Raw genomic sequence first — 18,161 nt, 5'->3', positions numbered from 1 at the left:
GAATTCAACTGTCGCGTGGTGCACCACGACCTCCAGGCACCCCGGAGTTTCTGAAAAAAAATTTTCTGCTTTTTTCACGAAACCACTTTTCTTCAACTTGAATTGGGCTAAAAATCCATCCCTGAAAATAAAAATTCTCTGAGTAGTGTGGAAATGCTGATCCTTACCCTGCCTGCGTTGTCCACTGAGCATTTCCGCGAACTCTATCTGAAGTTCTCTGGGCATGGGATTTTGACATATTCCCCAAACCAAAAGGAATGAGTGGGAAACAATCAAGACAACAGATAGAAGCCCTTGCATTTGAATGAGTTTCAAGCATGTGTAGATTAAACTGACCCAGGGACGCCAAATAATGTAGATTAAGCTGACCCAGGGACGCCAAATATGTAATCATAGTGGCTCTCTGAAGGCACCAGTTCTGTAGGGTTTGGGCATTTACTGAGACAATTATTAATTGTAGCAGTAAATCACAAAGTTGATTCTTTTGATGGCTTTAGAATCCAACCATGCGACATAACTCAAACAACGCGCACACACAGGTACTAATACACGAGGATACATTTATTAATACATAGAATATGCATGTAAAACTAACAGATCTTATCGAGAGGGTTATCAGAATACAAAATATATATATTCAATCAGTTACAAAGTGTTACACATATCAAGAGGACATACGTTCAGTATATCATTCATTTAGACCGTTTCGTAAAGTGAACTTGGTTACAACTTCTACATTAGATACTCAAAACAAGTACATAACTCTTAGGAATTAAATTGATATCAACTGGTTGGGATAACAATTGAATTCTCGAGCTGTAATGCATTGAAGTTGAATACTCATCCAATCTCTGGGGATTCAGATCTCCTGCGGGCACAAAGAAACAGTTGCAGGCTGTTGCTGTCCAATCCGCGCTCTCTGGCTCGGTGCCAGGCTGTGCTGTGCGGCTTGCGACGGTGCGCTGCTGATGCTCACTGTTGGCTTTAACTAGCAAAGTTTGTGCACAGGAGAAAAGATGACTGTGGGTCCTAGCAAGTCAGGAAGAGGACCGGTTCATTCCTGATGAAGAGCTAGTTCTGAATAGTGATTCAGCTGTCCACAGTTCCGACCTGTTCACGAGGCCTGCTGCTGGTTACTCTCTGGCAACCTCCACTCTAGATTCTAAGAACAAAGGAAAGTTCTGGCACTCGGACACACTGGCCGTTCCGTGGTTGTCCGGGCTGAGTCTCAGGATGGTCAGGAGGCGCGCTGCGAGGATGTCCTGCCCTTGGGAGCCTTCTGCTCCTGGGCCGTCCTGCCCTGGAATTCTCCTTTGAATTCCCTTTTTAGGATTGTCCACAGAATCCTCTCCAGAATCCCTTCTGAATCTTGTTGAATCTGAATCTGAATCTGAATCTGAATCTGAATCTGAATCTTACAGGCTCTCTGTGTTGCCTGTTTTTACCTGGAGGAACTTCAGCTCATTGATTGGCTGAAAGTTAAATGGGCATCAGAGTCCCACGTGGGTTACTCGGCCCTACCAGTCCCTGATTGGTTGATCAAGGTGAGATATGAGTCACTTACTCCTGACACTTAGTAATGCAGTCCAGATGTCCAACTGGCACTCCCTAAACAGATAGGTGCCAATGGATGACCATTGATCATGATAGCCAGGCTTAGCTAAGTGCATCCCCCTTTGGGAGCTGTCCTTATCAAAAGAAAACATCTTGCATGAATGGTTTCTCTGTGGCTGCACCACAGAGATGAACAGAGAAATGGGGCCTCATTTGGGAAGCTCAGAAACACTTAATTCTGCCTTATTATTAAGCCTCGCCGCTACACATGCTTGGGTGCTCGTGTGATCTGAGTGACTCAGCTTTGGAATACAACTGTCGCGTGGTGCACCGCGACCTCCAGGCACCACGGAGTTTCTGAAAAAAAATTTTCTGCGATTTTCACGAAACCACTTTTCTTCAACTTGAATTGGGCTAAAAATCCATCCCTGAAAATAAAAATTCTCTGAGTAGTGTGGAAATGCTGATCCTTACCCTGCCTGGGTTGTCCACTGAGCATTTCCGCGAACTCTATCTGAAGTTCTCTGGGCATGGGATTTTGACATATTCCCCAAACCAAAAGGAATGAGTGGGAAACAATCAAGACAACAGATAGAAGCACTTGCATTTGAATGAGTTTCAAGCATGCTTGGGTACTCGTGTGATCTGAATGACTCAGTTTTGGAATACAACTGTCGCGTGGTGCACCGCGACCTCCAGGCACCCCGGAGTTTCTGAAAAAAAAATATCTGCGATTTTCACGAAACCACTTTTCTTCAACTTGAATTGGGCTAAAAATCCATCCCTGAAAATAAAAATTCTCTGAGTAGTGAGGAAATGCTGATCCTTACCCTGCCTGGGTTGTCCACTGAGCATTTCCGCGAACTCTATCTGAAGTTCTCTGGGCATGGGATTTTGACATATTCCCCAAACCAAAAGGAATGAGTGGGAAACAATCAAGACAACAGATAGAAGCACTTGCATTTGAATGAGTTTCAAGCATGCTTGGGTACTCATGTGATCTGAGTGACTCAGTTTTGGAATACAACTGTCGCGTGGTGCACCGCGACCTCCAGGCACCCCGGAGTTTCTGAAAAAAAAATATCTGCGATTTTCACGAAACCACTTTTCTTCAACTTGAATTTTGCTAAAAATCCATCCCTGAAAATAAAAATTCTCTGAGTAGTGTAGAAATGCTGATCCTTATCCTGCCTGGGTTGTCCACTGAGCATTTCCGCGAACTCTATCTGAAGTTCTCTGGGCATGGGATTTTGACATATTCCCCAAACCAAAAGGAATGAGTGGGAAACAATCAAGACAACAGATAGAAGCACTTGCATTTGAATGAGTTTCAAGCATGCTTGGGTACTCGTGTGATCTGAGTGACTCAGTTTTGGAATACAACTGTCGCGTGGTGCACCGCGACCTCCAGGCACCCCGGAGTTTCTGAAAAAGAATTTTCTGCGATTTTCACGAAACCACTTTTCTTCAACTTGAATTGGGCTAAAAATCCATCCCTGAAAATAAAAATTCTCTGAGTAGTGTGGAAATGCTGATACTTACCCTGCCTGGGTTGTCCACTGAGCATTTCCGCGAACTCTATCTGAAGTTCTCTGGGCATGGGATTTTGACATATTCCCCAAACCAAAAGGAATGAGTGGGAAACAATCAAGACAACAGATAGAAGCACTTGCATTTGAATGAGTTTCAAGCATGCTTGGGTACTCGTGTGATCTGAGTGACTCAGTTTTGGAATACAACTGTCGCGTGGTGCACCACGACCTCCAGGTACCCCGGAGTTTCTGAAAAAAAAATATCTGCGATTTTCACGAAACCACTTTTCTTCAACTTGAATTGGGCTAAAAATCCATCCCTGAAAATAAAAATTCTCTGAGTAGTGTGGAAATGCTGATCCTTACCCTGCCTGGGTTGTCCACTGAGCACTTCCGCGAACTCTATCTGAAGTTCTCTGGGCATGGGATTTTGACATATTCCCCAAACCAAAAGGAATGAGTGGGAAACAATCAAGACAACAGATAGAAGCACTTGCATTTGAATGAGTTTCAAGCATGCTTGAGTATTCGTGTGATCTGAGTGACTGAGTTTTGGAATACAACTGTCGCGTGGTGCACCGCGACCTCCAGGCACCCCGGAGTTTCTGAAAAAAAATTTTCTGCGATTTTCACGAAACCACTTTTCTTCAACTTGAATTGGGCTAAAAATCCATCCCTGAAAATAATAATTCTCTGAGTAGTGTGGAAATGCTGATCCTTACCCTGCCTGGGTTGTCCACTGAGCATTTCCGCGAACTCTATCTGAAGTTCTCTGGGCATGGGATTTTGACATATTCCCCAAACCAAAAGGAATGAGTGGGAAACAATCAAGACAACAGATAGAAGCACTTGCATTTGAATGAGTATCAAGCATGCTTGGGTACTCGTGTGATCTGAGTGACTCAGTTTTGGAATACTACTGTCGCGTCGTGCACCGCGACCTCCAGGCACCCCGGAGTTTCTGAAAAAAAAATATCTGCGATTTTCACGAAACCACTTTTCTTCAACTTGAATTGGGCTAAAAATCCATCCCTGAAAATAAAAATTCTCTGAGTAGTGTGGAAATGCTGATCCTTACCCTGCCTGGGTTGTCCACTGAGCACTTCCGCGAACTCTATCTGAAGTTCTCTGGGCATGGGATTTTGACATATTCCCCAAACCAAAAGGAATGAGTGGGAAACAATCAAGACAACAGATTGAAGCACTTGCATTTGAATGAGTTTCAAGCATGCTTGAGTATTCGTGTGATCTGAGTGACTGAGTTTTGGAATACAACTGTCGCGTGGTGCACCGCGACCTCCAGGCACCCCGGAGTTTCTGAAAAAAAATTTTCTGCGATTTTCACGAAACCACTTTTCTTCAACTTGAATTGGGCTAAAAATCCATCCCTGAAAATAAAAATTCTCTGAGTAGTGTGGAAATGCTGATCCTTACCCTGCCTGGGTTGTCCACTGAGCATTTCCGCGAACTCTATCTGAAGTTCTCTGGGCATGGGATTTTGACATATTCCCCAAACCAAAAGGAATGAGTGGGAAACAATCAAGACAACAGATAGAAGCACTTGCATTTGAATGAGTTTCAAGCATGCTTGGGTACTCGTGTGATCTGAGTGACTCAGTTTTGGAATACAACTGTCGTGTGGTGCACCGCGACCTCCAGGCACCCCGGAGTTTCTGAAAAACATTTTTCTGCTTTTTTCACGAAACCACTTTTCTTCAACTTGAATTGGGCTAAAAATCCATCCCTGAAAATAAAAATTCTCTGAGTAGTGTGGAAATGCTGATCCTTACCCTGCCTGCGTTGTCCACTGAGCATTTCCGCGAACTCTATCTGAAGTTCTCTGGGCATGGGATTTTGACATATTCCCCAAACCAAAAGAATGAGTGGGAAACAATCAAGACAACAGATAGAAGCACTTGCATTTGAATGAGTTTCAAGCATGCTTGGGTACTCGTGTGATCTGAGTGACTCAGTTTTGTAATACAACTGTCGCGTGGTGCACCGCGACCTCCTGGCACCCCGGAGTTTCTGAAAAAAAAATATCTGCGATTTTCACGAAACCACTTTTCTTCAACTTGAATTGGGCTAAAAATCCATCCCTGAAAATAAAAATTCTCTGAGTAGTGTGGAAATGCTGATCCTTACCCTGCCTGGGTTGTCCACTGAGCACTTCCGCGAACTCTATCTGAAGTTCTCTGGGCATGGGATTTTGACAAATTCCCCAAACCAAAAGAAATGAGTGGGAAACAATCAAGGAAACAGATAGAAGCACTTGCATTTGAATGAGTTTCAAGCATGCTTGGGTGCTTGTGTGATCTGAGTGACTCAGTTTTGGAATACAACTGTCACGTGGTGCACCGCGTCCTCCAGGCACCCCGGAGTTTCTGAAAAAAAAATTTCTGCGATTTTCATGAAACCACTTTTCTTCAACTTGAATTGGGCTAAAAATCCATCCCTGAAAATAAAAATTCTCTGAGTAGTGTGGAAATGCTGATCCTTACCCTGCCTGGGTTGTCCACTGAGCATTTCCGCGAACTCTATCTGAAGTTCTCTGGGCATGGGATTTTGACATATTCCCCAAACCAAAAGGAATGAGTGGGAAACAATCAAGACAACAGATAGAAGCACTTGCATTTGAATGAGTTTCAAGCATGCTTGGGTACTCGTGTGATCTGAGTGACTCAGTTTTGGAATTCAACTGTCGCGTGGTGCACCGCGACCTCCAGGCACCCCGGAGTTTCTGAAAAAAAATTTTCTGCTTTTTTCACGAAACCACTTTTCTTCAACTTGAATTGGGCTAAAAATCCATCCCTGAAAATAAAAATTCTCTGAGTAGTGTGGAAATGCTGATCCTTACCCTGCCTGCGTTGTCCACTGAGCATTTCCGCGAACTCTATCTGAAGTTCTAAGTGCATGGGATTTTGACATGTTCCCCAAACCAAAAGGAATGAGTGGGAAACAATCAAGGAAACAGAAAGAAGCACTTGCATTTGAATGAGTTTCAAGCATGCTTGGGTATTCGTGTGATCTGAGTGACTGAGTTTTGGAATACAACTGTCGCGTGGTGCATCGCGACCTCCAGGCACCCCGGAGTTTCTGAAAAAAAAAATTCTGCGATTTTCACGAAACCACTTTTCTTCAGCTTGAATTGGGCTAAACATCCATCCCTGAAAATAAAAATTCTCTGAGTAGTGTGGAAATGCTGATCCTTACCCTACTTGGGGTGTCCACTGAGCATTTCCGCGAACTCTATCTGAAGTTCTCTGGGCATGGGATTTTCACATGTTCCCGAAACCGAAAGGAATGAGTGGGAAACAATCAAGACAACAGATTGAAGCACTTGCATTTGAATGAGTTTCAAGCATGCTTGGGTATTCGTGTGATCTGAGTGACACAGTTTTGGAATACAACTGTCGCGTGGTGCACCGCGACCTCCAGGCACCCCGTAGTTTCTGAAAAAAAAATTCTGCGATTTTCACGAAACCACTTTTTTTCAGCTTGAATTGGGCTAAAAATCCATCCCTGGAAATAAAAATTTTCTGAGTAGTGTGGAAATGCTGATCCTTACCCTGCCTGGGTTGTCCACTGAGCATTTCCGTGAACTCTATCTGAAGTTCTCTGGGCATGGGATTTTGGCATATTCCCCAAACCAAAAGGAATGAGTTGGAAACAATCAAGGAAACAGATAGAAGCACTTGCATTTGAATGAGTTTCAAGCATGCTTGGGTACTCGTGTGATCTGAGTGACTCAGTTTTGGAATACAACTGTCGCATGGTGCACCGCAACCTCCAGGCACCCCGGAGTTTCTGAAAAATTTTTTTTTGCGATTTTCACGACACCACTTTTCCTCAACTTTATTTGGGCTAAAAATCCATCCCTGAAAATAAAAATTCTCTGAGTAGTTTGGAAATGCTGATCCTTACCCTACTTGTGGTGTCCACTGAGCATTTCCGCGAACTCTATCTGAAGTTCTCTGGGCATGGGATTTTGACATGTTCCCCAAACCGAAAGGAATGAGTGGGAAACAATCAAGACAACGGATAGAAGCACTTGCATTTGAATGAGTTTCAGTCATGCTTGGGTACTCGTGTGATCTGAGTGACTTAGTTTTGGAATACGACTGTCACGTGTTGCACCGCGACCTCCAGGCACCCCGGAGTTTCTGAAAAAAATTTTTCTGAGGTGCAGGGCCCGCTGGTGGGTGTATTCACAGACATTTTCTACATGTCTCTGGCCCAAGCCGTAGTCCCCAACTGCTTCAAGACAACCACCATCATCCCAATACCAAAGAAAACCACAGTGACATGTCTTAATGACTAACGACCAGTGGCACTAACACCTGTCATCATGAAGTGCTTTGAGAGTTCGGTCATGAAGCACATTAAAGACACCATTCCAAACACAGTGGACCCGTACCAGTTTGCCTACCGGACCAAGAGATCCACAGACAACACAATCTCCATTGCCATGCACACTGCCCTATCCCATCTGGACAAAAAGAACACATACACAAGACTACTATTCATTGACTTCAGCTCAGCTTTTAACACTATCATCCCAGAGAAACTCAAACTAGTCAAGAAACTCAGTGCACTGGATCTCAACACTACCCTCTGCAACTGGATTCGGGACTTTCTGACAGGCAGACCTCAGGCTGTCAGGCTTGGAAACCACACCTCCAGCACACTAACTCTGAACACTGGGGTCCCTCATGGGTGTGTGCTTAGTCCATTGCTCTACTCCCTCTATACCCATGACTGTAAGGCCAAACACAACACCAACTCCATCATCAAGTTTGCGGATGACACCACAGTTGTAGGTCTGATCACAGACAATGATGAGAGGGCCTACAGGGAGGAGGTAAATCTCCTTACAACGTGGTGTGATGACAACAACCTCACCCTCAACGTCAGCAAAACCAAAGAGCTGATCATTGATTTCAGGAAACTGCAAACTGGACATGCCCCTATCCACATCAACAGGACTGAAGTGGAAAGAGTCAGCAACTTTAAATTCCTTGGCGTCCATATCACCGAGGACCTCACATGGTCTCTCAACACCACCTGTCTGATCAAGAAAGCGCAACAGCGCCTGTACTTCCTAAGACAGTTGAAGAAGACTAGGATATGTCCCAGATCCTCACTAACTTTTACAGATGCACTACAGAAAGCACACTGACAGGCTGCATCACAGTGTGGTATGGCAACTGCAGTGCTGCTGACCGCAAAGCCCTACAGCGGGTGGTGAAAACTGCCCAGTCCATCACTGGGGTTGCCCTCCCATCTATACAGGACATTTATGACAGACGGTGCTTGAGGAAAGCTCTAAGCATCATCAAAGACCCCACACACCCCAGCTACAGACTTTATGATCTGCTACCATCTGGAAAATGGTACCGGAGCATTTGGGCCCAGACTCCCAGACTCAGAGACAGTTTTTACTATCAACCTATTAAACTCCCAGCCTCTCTCACTCTCACCTCACCTCTCACCTATGATCTGAACCTCACAGTGCTTTCTTTCTTACCAAAAACCCAAACACACATTGAAAATCTACTTCTACCATACATGTCAAAAGCTCACTCCCCATAATTTCTATCCCTTTATTTCATTCTGTTGATGCATGTTTTTGCACATAACCTGTTACCTTTTTGCTGTTTTGCACATTGCCTGTTGCTGTTTTTTGCACACTGCCTGTTGTCTCTGTCTTTGTTTTGTCATACAATTGTATTGTTGTTTTTTTCTTTGTACTACTTATGTCCGAGATCTAGCTAAATAGCATTTTGTTATACCATATACCTGTATATGAGTATAATGACAATAAACTTGAACTAACACTCTGAATCCAATGGAAATCATATCCAGTCCAGATTTCACTCTACCAGGCCCAGATCCCATTGAAGTCTGATCCACCTCGGGTTTTACTCTACCAGTCCGGATTGCTTGGAAATGTGATTTGGTCTGGGATTTACTCTTCCAGTCTGGATCCCATAAAAGTCTGATGCAATCTGGGTTTTACTCTAACACACTGGATCCCATAGAAGCCTGATCCGCTCCAGGTTTCACTTTACCAGTTCGGATCCCTTCAAAATCTGATCCGCTCCGGGTTTTACTCTACCAGTCTGGATCCCATGGAAGATTGATATGAGCCGGGTTTTACTCTACTATTCCGGATCATATGGAAGTCTGATACTCTCCGGGTTTTATTCTAACAGTCCGGATCCCATCGAAGTGTGATCTGCTCTGGGTTTTTCTCTACCATTCCTGATCCCATGAGAGTCTTTTCCGCTTCGGGTTTTACTCTTCTACTATTAAGGTTTCTTCAGCCTGAGCTGCGTATCTAGTTAGCGATTTTATCTGACTTATCGTTTGTTCTTGTGACCCCCTGGGTTTCTGACCTACTGCTTCTTATCTCCGACCTCGATCTAGCCTCACTACGGATTACATTCGCCTAGGAATTCAGTTTTCTCTCTCACACTCCACACAGGATCTTTTCCATACCTTTTTCCCCCAGAGTACGTAACATTAACTTTTTATTTTTTTAAGGAGCTTAATTTATTTTTGTGATTTGTGATTATTTTGACCAAATGAAACAGAGCTACTGTCAAGGTTGCTGCTATGTTTGGTTACACAACATTTAATCAGTGAGGTGTTTTTTATGGTGTTGACTTTATACAGATGCAGCCATTTAAAATGCACGGTACAAACCCATACCTCATGCAACTACCCACAAGCCACTGCGGTGTACCGAGGTGCATGATTGGCTGGCCAAAATGTCTGACAGGGGCACTCGTGGTGCATTGGTCATTAGTGAAAAGATTTAATCATTTAATCTCTTTACTGTGCAAGTATTGAATATTTATATAGAATTTTTACAACTAAAGGGAAATTTTAGTAGCTGAGCATAAACAGAAGAGGAGCATAACGTGTCTGATCATCATAAATGATATTAATTTAGGAACATAAACATATTATGTAATCTGTATATGGCTGGTATTGGTCGTTTAAAGAAAAAATACACACCAGTATTCCACTTTCTTCCTAAACATTTTAAGCATCAAAGTCTTACATGTGGTTATTTTGGAAACATTTTTACCTGCTCCTTCTGACCATATTAAGTTTATATACTTTGTGAAAAGTGATAATGTTTTAACCTTTACTGTTAATACACTCGTTATCGGAGTAAACAAAAACATACTTTTAGAATTTGATTAATAGGGAATATAATATGGAATCGCGTATCTAAAGAAATTAATAATGATATAATAAGATTCATATACTGTATCTCAAACAGTAGTATAAGACTTTCTATGGATATGTGTACTTCAGTTTCAGTGTTTTCTGTGTGACTGGGTCTGTGGCATGATGGCTTAAGTGACTGATTTATAAGCCTCAGGTCCAGTGTTCTAACCCAGCTGTTGTCATGAGCTTTCACTTAACAAATAAACATTTCTTTGAAAAACTAAAATAACAAATGTTATGGACACTACTGTATATTGACATTTTTATACTGTTAAATATCACCACTGTTCAAAGCTAAGTCATTTATTAATAACGAATAATTTGAAGTTATTACTGATAATAAATATTATCGACACGATATTGAATTTGTTGGTCTTTCTAATATCACAAAACATTCAAAGTTAAGTGATTTCCATTTTCCATGAATACGTGCGCTCGTTATCACAGTAACAAAATCATACTTTTCAGAATTTAATTTTTTAAGCAATAAGGCACTAATGGCCGTGCTATATCGTGGATATAGTCACAGTTAAAAGGTGTTGTCAGGCCTGATGTAATGCGGAGGGCTAGCAACCTTTTACTGTGACTATATCCACGATATAGCACAGGCCTCGAGTGTCTTATTGCTTTAATAAAACGGTCACCAAATATGCGAGTGCTGTATAGAATGAAGTTTAATTAAAAAAAAATTATTAAACACGAAAATTAAGATGTTTACGTTCCTTCACCTGAGAATATAGTCCCTCGTTGCTACACAATGCAGAAACACGGTCACAAGTACCATTAGCTAGCAAAGAGGACAATATGATAGCCAATATGATAAACACAGGGAAAAAAATCAATTGAGATAAAAAGAGCTGCTGATCTGTTCTACGTGCATTTTTAACGTTTAATTAAGAAGTAAAAAACTTAAAGCGTACACAAAGATTCTAAGCTGATCACAAGGAAGAAAGATCACCCATTTTTCACACATTAAAAGTGGTTATTAACTATCGAAACCTGTTTTTATAGCTTTTAAAATCATATAATGTCTAAGTTAAGCAGGAACATAGCATTATATCTAATTTTTTATTTCTTTTTTAAAAACTAAAAAAATAATTTGCCGAACCTAAAGGTGTTTATAATATAAGGACTATCTAAAGAAATAAATAACGATATAATTATATTCATATACTGTCTGGCAGAATAAACTGAAGAGTTAGTTAATGCAACACAGAAGATAGTATTAATAATGTAGTGTTTTCAGGCTCATGCCCTACCAACTGAGGAATTGAACTCAGGTCCCCAGCATCACTTAATAGGGAAGCAGCCAGTTGAGCTACAGTGAAACCTGCCCTCAATGTTAACAGACCAGGTCCCACCTATCTATATGAAAGGCAGTGATGCCACTGCGCTGGCAAGCCCTCAGTCACCTGCCCAGTGAATGCACTGCATCAGAGAGAGTCAGTATAGCTTCTGGGAAATACATCAAACATCAAAGTTTAACTCGTTCAGAGCGCCCGACAAACTCCAAGCGTTTCATTTTGAACTGAAGACCCTCACACCTGAAGAAGGCTTCACAGCCGAAACGTTGCATTTTCTCTCTTCTCTTTTCAGCATGGAATAAACCTATTACTTGTTTCTTTACAGACTACGCAGGCTGAAGTAGCCACCCACCATGAAGTAATGGCTACAGTGATAATAGAAGTGGATAATGTCATCCCTATTAAACAATGTGCTTATCATGCAAAACTAAAAACTAAACTGCTAAACTAAAAATTAGGTACAAGAAGAGTTTTATTGGACAATGTTTTGAGGGTCTGGCGGAATTTCTCTGTGAACTGAAGAGTTATAGATGAGACATGTATCACCTCTTTTTACACTTGTAAAAAAGAACATTCCACTCAGTGGGCGATGCATTGTTATCTCAATCACCTGCTAATTGGTTTAACACCACGGGAAGGCAGGATAATGTGATTTTTCTGTAGCTGTACAGAATGTGTGTTGTGTTTACAAAATTAAAGTGTTTTAAATGTATAAAAGTTAAAAAAAAACTTACAGCTTACACAAAGATTCTTAGATGATCACGAGAAAGTGTATTGCATATCTAATGATCTAACCCCACTACACCCATTTTGATTAAAATTGCAAACGTGTTTAATTAAATGCCTTTATTGATTCACAATCTGACAATGTAATGTAAATCGTTATCTTTGTCTTCTAAGTCCCTTAATTAACTTTAAGCATAGCTTTCTCACCATTTAGATTTATTTTTTATACCATTGTTAAACAAAGCAGGAGCGTATTGTACTTCCTCATGGGATCAAAGGGGGAAAGATTAGATTGTAAGGCTAGCTGGTGTCTTCTGTGGTTCGGGCCGGGTGGCTGTGCCGAAAAAATAAATAGAACATTAAATAGAACCGGTTTAACAGCTCTTAAGCATACTGTACTTTTTGTCAACACAACTTTGTCAGTGAAAAGACAGAGGGCACTTTTCCTCCCTCCTACATTCTCAGAGTACAATAGGCGAACCTTCGAATGAAAGACAGTCCCCCTTCCCCCCATGGACAGGTAGACAAATGTTTTCACTGCCTATTATTAGAGGCTGAGGTCCCTGCTAGCTATTCAGAGGGAAAGGCAGTGATGTCACCATGCTGGCAAGCATGCTTTTTAGATACTTTTCTTTAGGTACACGATTCCATATTATATTCCTTGTTAATTAAATTCTAAAAGTATGCTTTATTTTATGCTGATAACGAGCAAATCACAGAAAAGGTTAAAACATTATCACTTTTCACAAAGTATATAAACTTAATATGGTCAGAAGGATCACATAAAAAGGTTTCTAAAATAACCACATGTAAGACTTTGATGCTTAAAATGTTTAGGGAGAAAGTGAAATACTGGGCCATATACAGTTTGTAATGTAGGGATTTCTTTATTTATGTCTTTATTTAGTGGTTAAATTAGTGACAAAGGCTAAACTTTTAGCTTCAGTAATGCGTACACAAGAACAATAGAAGATTTTTTTAAAAAAGAAACACGTCAAAATGTTTCCAAAACATTCACTTGTGGTACTTTAGCTGCTTAGTTACACGAATCCATATTAATATAGCTATCAAGTGAATTTAACTCACTACAACATTTATCTTTTTACATTAACAGCAAATGGCATTCTTACTACTGTACTGTACCTATTCTTGGAAAATGATCAAATGTTATAACTTTTTTATGAAGTACAGAATATAAGCTTAATGTACTGCATACGGCTGACATTACAGGTTGTGCGAGCTGGCTTACCAGCACGGTGACGTCACCGCCCTTCCCTGTGGATAGTAGAGTCCACAGCCACTGGGTGGAGAGAAGATCTCCCTTTAGCTCAGCTGGGTGGTTCCCTGTGGAGTGATGCTAGAGGCCTGGGTTTGAGTCCCAAGTGGTGAGGGGCCAGCCTGAGGTGGCAGTGGTGAGGGTGCATACCCATGTGAACCTGAGAGTGCTCATTAATAATGTTACAACAAGTACATTAAAGCCAGAACCCATGTAAATTAAGAAGTTAAAGACTTTGATACATAAAATATTTATGCATAATTAAAATCTTTATGACGAAGGTGGAAGGTTGTGTACTTTTGTCCAACAGCAATCTTGCTTTTATAAAATATACCAACTTTTTAATGTTTAATGATTAACATGCTGTAATACACAGTTTAAAATTAAAATTCTTAAGAGTATACAACTTAAATTCTTAATTAGATAAAGATTGTCCCTCAGCAGTGATCGGGATTCGAAACCAGGTGTTTTCTGGTGACAGCTCAAACGCTGTACATGAGAGGTTAAGCTTTATTAGCTCCACCTGGCAGTGATTCTGGATACTATTATCATAGCTGTGGTATGATGTTATATGACACATTATGACATGTGATGCAACACGCCCACTGCGTTTTACCACAGCGTACCTCGCTCGTTTTGAATGGCTGCATCTGTATATGTGATATACAGTATGGATACATACACTTTGAACATTTGGAGTTATGTAAAGGACACTTTAAAGATCTTGAATAATTTGAAGTTTGACTTCAAAGTCACTTTTCACCATTTATGGGTTAAGTTGAAGTGATAAATCACTAAGAAACTGCAACTAATTGAATAATTGGAGCATATTGCTATTTAATGAGTGTTCTTGTAAGTAATTTGGAAATTAATTTGGCTTTGGGATGGAGAGATCAATAGGTTAGCTGGCTAATACTTGTTTGGTCATAGGAAGCAGGTGTGTGATGTATTAGAAGTGGTGGGGATTTGGTGTTTGCACTTTGAGGAGATGTTTGAGGATTGGCTCTTGGTGAATTATCTATTCCCCTGAGGTCATCGTGAGGCTTATATCAAGGCAGCCTGGGAAGCTGGGCTCTGTTTGTTTCTGTCTATAGCAAGAGAAAGATCTCTTGAGGCTTTGTGGTGTTGGGCTGGTGGTTGTTAGTTTTTGGTGTTACTGTGCAAGGTGAGTGGTTTTGCTATGTATTTTTTTTTTAATCAAGAGACGTTTGGAAGGGTTTTCATAGTTCTTTTTTAAATAACTTTAAGAAATTTAAGTTTGTGAAAGCATAGGGTGAAGTTAAGGTTATTGTGAAATTCCTATTTGCTTTTGGTTGAGACAATTTAAAATTTTCTAACATCTATAGAAATGAGTCTCTTCCTCTACTTGTAGGATTCTGAAGAGTTGTGAAATAGATGATCACAGCTGTGACAGCTGGGTTCTGATTTTAGTGTATGAAACTCTTGTTACTAAATACTGATTTTTTTTCTCTAGTTCTCAAACCAGCAACAAGAAAGAGGATTTATATCCTGACTGAGCAGTTTCACTAGGATAACAAGGAAGAACCTACTCCCTCTCCTACTCTGTCCAACATGCTGGTGCTTCTGTCTCTGCTGGACTGTAGAAAGCTGTGCTGCTGTTTGTGTTCTTGGGCTTCCCTCAGTGAACAAGGTGAGCTGAAGGTAAGTAGAGGGGAGATACAGGTCAGGGTTAGTGTGAGGCTTTGAAGGCTGGGATCAGTCTGTACAGCACTTGTGCTGGTCCCCTCTTGGTGGGAGTGGGGTGGTCATCACTGTTTTGCTTCCCTTGTCTCCTTAAGGTGCCTATTCTGAGAAGAAGATCGTGACAATGAGCACAGTCACTGGAGAGAGGATGCTGATGGAGTTGCCAGTTGAGATCTTGTCAGAACAGTTTGTGGAAACCTTGGGCTTCTGTGCACAGAGCTGCTTCTTTTTATAAGGCTGGTCAGCAGTGGTGTTGATTGTTGTGAGGTAAACTACAGTGCAATGATCAGAGCTCCTAGTCCCTGGCCATCTGAAAGCACAGTGTGGAGTGACAGGCTTGGAGAATTGTTCAGAGGAAGCTCACTGGGTGGCTAAAAGGATACCCACTGTGTGACCTGTTGATGCCCACCTGTAAGTATTGAAGTCTTGTGGCTTCAACAGCTGAAAGTGAAGAGGTGCTGCAAGCAGTCCTTGAATTTCCTGGATGCCTATGGTTCTTGGAACAGTTGCAAAGGTAGTGTCTAGAAGGACACTGTACCTGGAGAAGAGGTGAATTTCACTCCTGTATCATGTTTTTCACTTGGAGTAGGTTAATTTTCCATATACGTGGCTTTTAATAACCAGTTCATGAGTATTGAGTGCTTTTTTACCCATTAGAATAGGCCCAGTGTTAGATTTTGGAAGCTTTTGGTGATTTTCTATCATGTTTGAGTGTTAAATATGAGGTGTAGGCCTTTTTGTGTTTTTTTTTTCCTCCTGACTTTCTTCTGGGTGCTACACTTCTACACTGACATGCACTTGACTGGCTGTCATTCTGGCTCTCAAAAAGTGAATTACTGCTTTGTATCTGATTTATTTCATGGGTGCACACATGTAAGTAAATCACTTTGGATACACTGCAGTACAACAGTGAATTGGCACACTGCAGACTCCTTGCTGGTTAAGGCTCTGTGGAGACAGCATGACAGCCAGATTCTCTTGATGGGTGTTGGCACAGAAACTGCTTCTCACAGGAGGAACTGCACTGGATTCCTCCCCTGTGGCAACAAGCATGGAGTGGGGGGTTTTCTCTCTGCTCTCTGCAGGATTTTTTCCCGTTGGTTTGTCCTGGATAGGTGCTGCACTGTGAACATTTGTGCAGTTTAGTACAAAACTGGAGCTGGAAGTAAATAATTTTTTACTGTTTCTAAGTGCAGAGGCTCAAATCTAAATCTTTCTCCACTTCAGGTTCTCTGCTGTTGGAAGGGTTGACCAGGCCTTTGCTCCCAGAGGGATGACCTTTATTTGCCAGGAATAACATGCAGATGTGGCACACTGTAGACTGGGTGCTTTCTCTTCTGTGAAGATCTGCTTGAGGAGTTAAGTGTTTCTAAACCAATACAACAGCCAGGGCACCCAGTCAGTTGCCGAGTGAGTTCTCTACCAACCAGGAAAAGGGACCACGGGAGATCATGTGTGGGGCAGCTTTGGGCTTGACATCACTTAAGCATCTTTTAAAGGTAGGAACAGCTTCCTGTTCTGACTGATGGTCTTTACAGCAGCTTTGTGATGACTGTTTCCAGGAGCACCTGAGCCACCTGGCTGGTTGAGCCAAAGCTGACTGTTCCAGGTAGGAGGGGACCCTGATTTTGTTTAGCCTGCAGCTGCTGGAGTTCTTTGTAGGTTTTCTAGCCTTAATGGCAGTATTCCCCTAGCAGAAGCACAGGTTAATCAGGAAATGAGTGCCAAATATTGGAAGTGTTGTGCAAAAACTGGGAAAAAATTGGCTAAATTGTATTATGGTACCACTGGAAAAGAATCAGCAGTATGTAAGATTTATTTCATGGGTGCACACATGTAACTAAATCTTACATGGACTGAAATTTAGAAGTGAATTAAGTAAATTGTAAAACGGGGGAAACTATGCTCCTGTCTAGTGTAAGGCAGACTTCCTGATTTAACCCAGTGAGACAGTATTTTTCTAATTTCCTGCACTAAAAGCAATGCTGACTGGAATTGGCTGTGTACTGTGCTTTGTGAGAAGGGAGAGAGCAGTATGAAAATGTGCTTTTTCTGGAGGACTCCCTTGTTCTGGATGTTTAATTGTGCTTTGTTAAGTACTGCATAGTTTGCCCTTGGCTCCTGTGTATTGACTTGTGACGTATAGGATACTATGGTAGTAAACCATTTCCATTTGGTTCAATTTTTAGAACCCATTTGAAGGAGCGGAGTAGTGAATGTGAAGCTTAGTTTTACCAAACGTTTGTATATGTACAAGCTGTAATCTCTCTGATGGTAGAAAACATGATGTGGCTGGAAGGCTTAAATCTATATACAGTGGCCAGCAATAGGGTTTTAGTGCTATTTGTGCTTTTGTATTTCAATTGTTTAAAATGTTGAAGCTCTAAAACCTTTCCCCTCATGGCGTTCCAGTCAAGGCTGCAGCTGTTAAGTAATGAAGATGGTTGGTGTTTTTGGTCTTGTACTGCTATGGAACCCAAATTTGGGGGGGGACTTGAAATGTTCTTTATGTAAAACCGACTGTAAACTTACTGCAGCCTTAGGTGTGTTTACTTTTTTTTTTTAAAGTGAATGTCCACCACTTTTTGATGGGATATACAACTTTACAAAATTCTAAGGTCAATTTGCTGTACTGTAAACTTGTTACTACTTTTTTTTGTAGAAGTACTGGTAGTTTTTAGGTGTACATTAATTGGGCTTGTATGTACCCTAGGTCCACATGGAATACTGTAAATGGAATTAAGAAACATATTTCCTTGGATTTAGGAATGTGGAGAAAGTTAAATTCTGTAAATTGACCTCAAGATCTGAGTATTTGTGGGG

The sequence above is a fragment of the Lepisosteus platostomus genome, chromosome 12, assembly GCF_059453375.1.
Source record: "Lepisosteus platostomus isolate fLepPlt1 chromosome 12, fLepPlt1.hap1, whole genome shotgun sequence".
Taxonomy (NCBI): Eukaryota; Metazoa; Chordata; class Actinopteri; order Semionotiformes; family Lepisosteidae; genus Lepisosteus; species Lepisosteus platostomus.
Note: the sequence above shows the minus strand (reverse complement) of the source record.